We start from the raw sequence: 9,805 nt of genomic DNA on the forward strand, positions 1-9,805 counted from the left end.
AATGAAATACACCCTTACATCCTACACAATACACAATACATCCTTGTGGACAATTCTGAATATTCATAGGTGGATTATGACATGAGGGGCCCGGGCCCCTGGGTCTGGATGTATGAAGGGCCCCCCTCACAGCACACATATGCAAAAGACCAGACATACACTCACCTGCATCTCAACAGGATTTACAGCACAGACACCTGAACACTCAAAGCCAACAGCACAATAACAAGAAATAAACTCACTTGTATCTAACACAGGATTTACAGCACAGGTAGACTCAATTAAAGCCAAAAGCACAATAACCCTCTATAATTGTCCATACACTTATGGAACATTTAATAAAAAATAAACGGTTGGGGCCCTAAGGGATCAGTTGGTCCCAGGCCTGGGCAAGAGACGTGGTGGCCCTGTGAAGAGGCTCTGGGTTATGGGCCCCCTGAACTCTTGGGCCCCTGGCCTGGGCCCGGTAGGCCCGATCGATAATACATCCCTGTGAATATTAACAATTCCTATTCACAAAGATTTTCTTTCTTTCTTTCTTTCTAATGACCTCTCTTTGTTATCCTTTGACTAGTGTTTAGTTGGGAATTAACAGGGTAAGTGTGCAGGTTGGCAGTCTCGTGGCCTGCGGGAAGAAACTGTTCCTCAAGCGATTTGTGCGTGTTTTTGGAACCCTGTATCTCCTCCCTGAGGGTAACAGGGAGAACAGGCTGTTGTGGGGATGGTTTGTGTCTTTGATGATCTTCAGGGACCTCCTGAGGCACCGCTGGTTGTACAGTTCGTGCAGTTCTGGCAGTTCACCTCCTGTTACGTGCTGGGCCGCGCGCCTCACCCTCCGTAGCGCTCTGCGGTCCATGGTGGTACAGTTCCCGTACCAGGCGGTGAAGCCGCCTGTCAGCAGACTTTCAATGGTGCCTCTGTAGAAGTCCCCGAGGATTTCTTTCCTCAGCCCGAATTTCTTCAGGCGCCTGAGTCCGTGTAGTCGCTGTTGGGCCTTTTTGACAACAGTGGCGGTGTGGCCGGCCCAGGTCAGGTCCTGGTGGATGTTGACTCCCAGGTACTTGAAGCTGTCCACCCTTTCCACCACTGTGCCGTTGATGGTGATTGGGGGGTGTGCGCCCCCCCCTCTCCTGTAGTCTACAATGATCTCCTTGGTCTTGGAGACGTTCAGAGAGAGGTGGTTGTCCTGGCACCATTGTTCCAGTACCCCCACCTCCTCTCTGTAGGCCGTCTCGTCGCCCCCCGAGATCAGCCCCACGACCGCTGTGTCGTCTGCAAACTTCACAATTGTGTTTGAAGTTTGAGTCGCCACGCAGTCGTGGGTGTAGAGGTCGTACCAGAAGGGGCTGGAGACGCACCCCTGGGGCGCTCCTATGCTAATGGTCAGTGGGGAGGAGGTGAGGTTGCCCACCCTCACCACCTGGCGGCGGTCTGTCAGGAAATCCAGGATCCAGTCGCACATTGCCGTGTTTAGTCTCACTAAATAGACTCATAGACTAATAGACTCACTCTGTAGGTTACTGTAGGTTCACAGGGTGGGCGGAGCTAACACAATAGACTCACTCTGTAGGTTACTGTAGGTTCACAGGGTGGGCGGAGCTAACACAATAGACTCACTCTGCGGGTTACTGTAGGTTCACAGGGTGGGCGGAGCTAACACAATAGACTCACTCTGCGGGTTACTGTAGGTTCACAGGGTGGGCGGAGCTAACACAATAGACTCACTCTGCTGGTTACTGTAGGTTCACAGGGTGGGCGGAGCTAACACAATAGACTCACTCTGTAGGTTACTGTAGGTTCACAGGGTGGGCGGAGCTAACACAATAGACTCACTCTGTAGGTTACTGTAGGTTCACAGGGTGGGCGGAGCTAACACAATAGACTCACTCTGTAGGTTCACAGGGTGGGCGGAGCTAACACAATAGACTCACTCTGTAGGTTACGGTAGGTTCACAGGGTGGGCGGAGCTAACACAATAGACTCACTCTGTAGGTTACTGTAGGTTCACAGGGTGGGCGGAGCTAACACAATATACTCACTCTGTAGGTTCACAGGGTGGGCAGAGCTAACACAATAGACTCACTCTGTAGGTTACTGTAGGTTCACAGGGTGGGCGGAGCTAACACAATAGACTCACTCTGTAGGTTACGGTAGGTTCACAGGGTGGGCGGAGCTAACACAATATACTCACTCTGTAGGTTACTGTAGGTTCACAGGGTGGGCGGAGCTAACACAATAGACTCACTCTGTAGGTTACTGTAGGTTCCAGACAACTCTTGTGTGAAGTAGGATAACAAGCTGCATTTTTCAGGTCTCTGCTAGCATTACGGGCTATGGCTACTATGGCTGAACACATTATATACCGGTAATGCAACAGTTTGGATCTCACCTGCAATTACCACTAATCACCATAGGTGTCACCCAAGAGAACAACACTGACATCTTGGAGATTATCACTTTAAAGTGACAGCCAACCTCTAATATTATAAGATAAACTGTTCTTTCCTCATCATTATGTTTCAATGACGTTACAGTTGACATGTTTATGGTTATGGTATAGTTGTGACAGAGAGCTATGTGAGGCAGCCATATGAAGGCACCTTATTGTAAACTAATCTACCTCTTGTTGTTGTTGTTGCTGCAGGAATTCACAGCATTACAGTGAGGAGAGTGTCAGTGAAGGCAGGAGGCTCCATCTCCATTCCTTGTCTCTATAATGCACAGTACATAAACAATGTGAAGTACTTGTGTCAAGGGTTTTTCTTCAACGGCTGCAGTCCTGTGGTCAAAACTAACCTACCAAGTCCTTCAGGAAGATTTTCTATATCTGATAACACCGACCAAAGAATCTTCACTGTGACCATTAATGACCTGGTGCCACAGAACACTGGTTATTTCTGGTGTGCTGTGGAGAGGATTATATTGCCACATGTTAGAAACAAATTCAACCTGGATGTCTCAGCAGGTAAGATCACCTTGTCTGCCTTGCATGTACAGTGGGTGCATTTGTAGGAGCGTAATGGACTTTCCCTTTTGCACCGGTCTGTAGAAATGTAAGATGTTTTTCAGTTTTGCTTTTATTTATACTTTATACTCATGTTCTTCCTCTATGCCTTTGTTTGTAAGATAAGCCCATTCTCTATGTGGACGAACAGGAGATACTAGGATTTGAAGGAGGGAGCGTGACTGCCAGTTGCCGCCATACTGATTCCTCTGGAGAAATGGCGTGGTGTGGACTGGACGGTGTCTGTGTGGGGCAGTCTGGATATTTAAATGGAACTAATGTGACAATCAATGCGAGTGCCTCTGTCTTCAATGTGACTATGAGTGAACTGAAGATAGAGAGCAGTGGTTGGTATTTGTGTCGTAAAGGAGCCGTAGATATGCCGGTGCAAATCACTGTTGAACAAAACTCATCAACGACTACAATGAGCCCTACCACAACAAGTAAGAATCAAACCATTTCATATTGCCACATACGATTGCCTATATGATGCATAATTTAAAAAAATCAAGCCATTAAGCAAACACACACAAATGTAACATAAGTCAAATTCCAAAATAGTTCCAAATTCCAATAATCATGACGTATAGAATCCATCCTTGTCATTTACTTTGGAAATGCCAGACATGCCAGAAAACCTCTAATAAATGCACTCTAGAGCTTAGAGACATTCAGAAAGCTGACAAGTTTTTAAGCATAACTCTGCATAATGTTAGTATCATTCATCCCAATCTTTGTTATTTACAGATTGAGTTGAGAATGCCGGACGAGAGAAGCTGAATACAGCCGGTGCGCCCAACAACCACTCGACTTTTCAAAACCACTAGTTTGTTTTCTAAATACTCCCCGTCTCCCTCTGATCTCTTCTTTGCGGACTAAAATTATATTTTCCAATTAAAGCTGTGAAGAAAAACTACGGTTGAGCTCTTGACCCTGGAGTCAATTAAGCAGATGAATTTATGATTGTGCGGTTTTCTTTTCACAAAAATGCTAGCCACTTGATAATCTCACTAGTGAAATATTGAATAACAATGCTTAAGCCCAGTGGTAAGGCAGACATGGGCAAAATACAGCCGCAGGGCAAGAACCGGCCTGTGGACCATCTCATTGCAGCCCACAACGTCAAAGGGGAAAAAAAGTGAATGATTAAAATAAGTCTGTAGTACTATTTATCTATTACATTTTGAAGTCAGTCTGCCTTGGGTCCATATTTATAACATAATACAATGCTTCATCAGTGACCTATGCAGAGGTGCACATCGGCAAAATGTAGGTTAGTGATACTGCTTTTAAGTGAATTGTTTTATGTAAGTAAATATTTTCATTCTAACACAGTAGGGGGGGGGGGGGGGGGTGTGGCCCACTCTTGGTGTAAGGGTAAAGATGCACCTCGAGACCTGATGCACTCCTGCTGGTCTAGGATCAGATTCTACTAGAACTCCTGCATCTCCCAAACTTCCGCTTTCCACTGTCTATTGATTGAAAAGGAATACTTAAGTGCTTGACTGTCTCTTCAAAATTTGCTCAGTGGTTTCCTCATCTTACTAAAGAAAACGTGAAGAAACTCAAATCATCTTAATTTCTTTATTTCCTCATTTCATTACAAAAAGATCTCCTTTGGAAGAATTGCCGATAACTTATTTAAACTTTTTTTCTTGGGGAAATCAACTCTTCTTAACAGAGAGGAGAACACCTCTCATCCTCCATATGTGATGCACTGAACAGGCAAACACACGGGCATGGTTAGTAATGATGAATGTGTCAGTGCTACTGTTGATGGTTTAGCCTCAGTGCAAACACGCATGGCTAAACGTCATTACAGGATGAGAGCGGGTGTTGAGCAACAGGAAAGAGGAATGTACAAAAAACACAAATCAACTCAAATTCCATCAAGAAAAAGCACAAATAATGATCCTAGCTCACTGATAAAACATTAGCATGTCGGACAGTCAGAAAACAAACATCACAGGAAAATGAAGTGCAACGATCGTTCGCTTTACAGCCCTCAGTAGGAGTATCTGTCAGTGAGCGTTTTCTTTTGAGTGGCAAAAAAGGACAAACTGCATTTTTAAATTGTCAATTGGATTCATGAAATACCATGCCATGTTCAACAGTCTGATGTGATCCCCAATGACTCCTTGGAAACAAAAAAGAAAAAAATGTAAGACCTTCCTCCGTGTCTTCTTTAATTTTCTTGTCCTCATTTGCTTGCAATTCTGTAAGAGAGAGAGAGAATATACTTTGAGTTACTTCAACAGGAGAGAATAAGACATTTTATTTTCTATCACCATCACACATACTTAACATCTGATGACAAGGGCTGACTCATGCATTACTGTGTACAGCCTTCCACAACAAAGACGTCACTTGCCAAGAACACAGAGATTCTCATGGTGAATGTTAGCCTGGTAACCAGCCCAAATGAATCCTTCATTAGGGTCTGGACGCTTTGCTATCCGCCACGTATTTTTCAGCCCAAACTGATTGGTATCTGTGTCAATCATCGAACTACTTCGACAATTCTGCGCCAAAGAACTTAAATGGATAAGACCTGAAGCGAATACTTTGTTCCAACGATTATTCCACTGCAGCCCAATGACAGCAGTGTTGTGTGTCTGTTCTCACTTTGTTAAACTCTTTTCTGGTCCAGAGCTGGAAGACCGGAAACAGCCGCCATGACAGTCTGCCCGCATTGATAACATTTTTACTTTAGAGCCACAATATTGTTATAAATATCAACAAATAGCCAACATATATCAAAGCTGGTGGGCTTTATGGTAAGAGCGTCACTCGAACCGGTTGAGTTATATTAAACTGGTCATTCAGTGGCGTTTTACTGCCACATAACTAACATGCTAACAGCTAGCTAGCCTAGCTAGCAGCACTCGGCAATGCGTTATCGCATTATTATCCGTAATGTTAGATTAATTATTTACATGTAATAAGGTCCCACTGCCTACGTCGACCAGCCAATCAGGTGTCCCAGACAGTATGTGTCCTGAATAAACGCAGTGGATGGGCGTAGGTCCAGGCCCAGATGAAGAGTGTGACAACTGCGATTCATATGGGTCTGGAGGATACCAGGCTAGGTGAATGTCTAAGCACTGGACAATGCACATCTTGGCTCATGAACACAAAACATAATTAAACAGTGTGGTACAACCAAAACCATGGGCACTAAGCCTACAATGGAGGGATTAATAATGTGCTGGCACGGCCGTGATGGTAATGGCCATGGTGGGATGAGTGAGAGGCAAACCAGGGGAGGTCAAAGGTCAAATACACGTGAACACTCGGCACTAGAATGAGTGAGCACCACACAGCCATGCACGCTGCCGGCCATATGGAGATGCACTGGGATGCAGTCCATGAGGATGCCCTTACTTCAGCCTTGAAGCCCGACCATTTGTTACAAATGAGGCCTTTATCGTAGGCTCCTATACTTTGCCAACCTACTACTTTGCTCTGCGGCAATCCTGAAAGAGGAGTAAAGAGACATTTACAGCAGGGTGTTGAGAGAGGGGTTAAAAAGAGGCACCAACTACAAAAAGAATGGAAACTAGCTGGGACATGAAAATGACATTTCTGACCATCATTAATTGCAATCTACTAAAAAATATGGTTAAATGGGCTATGGCAAAAATGACAGGAGTCATTGGTTAATCTGGGGTAAAGGTGAGCAATTACAGGCTGACATCTTCAGCCAGCGATACAGGGCACACAATTGTCACTCTAGCCTTTTGAGGGCTCTGCATATTGTTGATGGCTTGAAGAAATTGCCCACTCAGATCATAACCTGGGTAACATTGCCTGGGAAGCACTTCTCTGCTGGTCCCAGTAGGCCTGCGCTCTACAGATGAAGGCTACACTCCACTAGCAGAGAGCCTGGCGTTGCCGTCGGCCTCTGGGGAACCTACTGAGGAGCTAGCGGTGCAGAATAGGCCCTTTAAGAACTACAGCGAGGCCTCAGGGGGACCAGGGGCCTTCTCCATCTGGAAGTGGCCACCAGCCTTTCTTCCTGGTATCAAGGGCTCTCTAGAAACCATGTGTTGGCCTGTGTGGCCATGCGCCATCAGGAGGCGTACCTCTTGACTGCTTTCTGGGCCAGCATACGGTTCCCGGCGAGGAAAGTTAGACTGCCGATGGTGGCCAGGTACTTCAGAGTCTGGAACATGTTGAGGTGAGTCCAGTAAACATACATCAGGCCCAGCATGGCTGAAACAAAACACCAAAGCGGGATTGAGCATGAACATGTAAACAAGAACAGCTGCTGAGCAGAGATTGAGCCATAGAATAACAATCAGATCAGATAAAAAATATGAATGTGGTGAATAGTGAGACAATCATTTAGAATTGTGCCACGAGGTACACGTTTGTCAATTTAAAAGATAACTTTGCAAGTCATGTCATGTCAGGAAAGTCACCATTTGTCATAAAACTTTTGCACTACAAGTTATAAATCAGAAAGACTACACAAAACAGTCATAAGTAACGTCATAACTTTCTCTCATGCCAGGCCATGCTGTTGTTACGTAAATAGTATGTGAGACGAGAGATGTAGTTGATTGAGCGGTTTCATCTGAAGCTCAGATCCAGGGTTCCACGTCACAGTGAGTGGAACAGGAGAATAACCATCACTCACAGACAGATCCAGGGTTCCACGTCACAGTGAGTGGAACAGGAGAATAACCATCACTCACAGACAGATCCTACTGTGCTATGCTCGTCTCTATTACATCACCTTGTGAGATACTCACTTGGTCACTATAGTTAGTTTAGTGATCTCAACAATGTATTCACGAGTTTCCTGATGAGACCGTGGGCGCTTCCATGACACCCTCCCTCCCTGTTTCCAGCTGCTGTTGCCTGTTTCCGCCCAGGACCGTTCATAGCGAAAGAGACTGAAAATAATCATAATAATTGTTGTGACTTTGTACCTACCTATGTCTTGTAATGGAGCCCCCCTGCATAATAATTTCACACGTGCATAATTGTACAAAACGGAGTGACAATATCTTGAATCTTGAAAGAGAGAGACCGCGAAAGCACCGTTCAATGACCAAATAATAAGAGTTCCGGTTTGGACGTTTAGCCTTCAAAACAAAAGCGGACGCTATGCAACCACATACCGTACTATGTTTAGCAATTTCGGCTAAAATAAGCCCGTACAGTACGAGTGAATTGACATTCACCTCGTTTTTGTAAAATATCGCCGCTATGCAACCACACAACGTTACTATTTTTAGCCATTTCGGATAAATAAGCCAAACGTTCCCACTCTTTGACAGTGGCGTGCACATCCTTGCTAGTGAAAAAAATGTAAACAGGAAGTCGACAACCGGCAACGGCTGAGAATCATGGGAAACGTAGTTTCCTCCTGGTCTATTGTCCGGGAAGCGATATTTGTTTCCAATGATGGCGAAGGCGTGATCCGCCCCTCTCTGCCTCTGATTGGCTGACTGCATTCGGCCAAGCGGATGTGATTGGATGAACGTTTGACGCTGGGCCAATCAGAGGCAGAGAGGGGCGGGTCATGCCTTCGCTATCATGGGGAAAAAATATCGTGTTCTTCTTCTTCTTCTTGTTTGGTTTTACGGCGGTTGGCATCCAAGATGTTGCATTACCGCCTCCTTCTGGACTAATCCATCCAATGTTTCCCTACTCCATTACAGTCTTGTTAATTATTAGTCCAGTTTCTCTCAAAAACGGACCAGTATAGTTTCTTTCCCTCCACTGCTCCCACACATCCCATTATATCCTTCACACTGCAGGGCTGGCGCGTGCGCCATCGAAAAATGTGGGACATTTGAAGCCAGATTTAGAGAAATAACTCATTTTAAATGAACAGTTGTGATGTCATTATTCAGTCTTAACCACCAATATCTGAGCATTTGCTCTTCTTTTTGCAATTCCAGCATGGGCCACACAGGGGGTTAGAATTTGTAGAAGCAATAAAATCATTGTCAAGTCTTCTTGGAGTGTGATCTGATATTAATAAGTGTCAGTAGTGTCACATTAATATGAACTAGGCTATTCTGAGGCAGAGTAACATGTACTGTACAGTACATAGGCTTGACTCCAGCCTATAAACTACCTCCAACCGCTAGAGGTAGTTTATATAGAAGAGTATATATAACTGATAACAGCAGGGGGTCGCCCTCAGGCCTGATCCACTATGCGGTGAAGATGTCCACACAGAGAGCAGGTGTGTGTCTGCTGGATACGGCTGAACTTGACTGTTATGTGGAGGCTTAAGCTACAGTACCTGAAATGTGTGAGTGTCTGAAGTGTGTGCTGAGCTAATAAAAACATGAATCTTACATGCAGCGTTTAAAATGTACAGTAAAGGTTATCCTTGAATGAATTATGTTGGTTGTTCCTCTTCCTGTGCTTGAATGTGTGTTTAAAACATAATGGTAAATCAATATTAAAACTTGATATTCAGTCTGTTTATTTGACCATCATCAAATGAAATACACCCTTACATCCTACACAATACACAATACATCCTTGTGGACAATTCTGAATATTCATAGGTGGATTATGACATGAGGGGCCCGGGCCCCTGGGTCTGGATGTATGAAGGGCCCCCCTCACAGCACACATATGCAAAAGACCAGACATACACTCACCTGCATCTCAACAGGATTTACAGCACAGACACCTGAACACTCAAAGCCAACAGCACAATAACAAGAAATAAACTCACTTGTATCTAACACAGGATTTACAGCACAGGTAGACTCAATTAAAGCCAAAAGCACAATAACCCTCTATAATTGTCCATACACTTATGGAACA

General features: G+C 44.8%; 1 long non-coding RNA gene across 1 annotated transcript; it reads right to left on the reverse strand.

Moving 5' to 3' along the window:
* Positions 1-4,605: 4,605 nt before the first annotated feature.
* LOC310796520 lies at positions 4,606-7,856 on the reverse strand. Its single transcript, XR_014553678.1, has 3 exons — positions 7,762-7,856; positions 7,090-7,219; positions 4,606-5,220 (listed from the first exon to the last, which is right to left on the reverse strand). It is a non-coding gene; the product is annotated as an uncharacterized lncRNA (long non-coding RNA).
* Between the last annotated feature and the right edge of the window lie 1,949 nt (positions 7,857-9,805).

This window comes from Poromitra crassiceps (genome assembly GCF_964638095.1).
Source record: "Poromitra crassiceps genome assembly, chromosome: 22".
NCBI lineage: Eukaryota > Metazoa > Chordata > Actinopteri > Beryciformes > Melamphaidae > Poromitra > Poromitra crassiceps.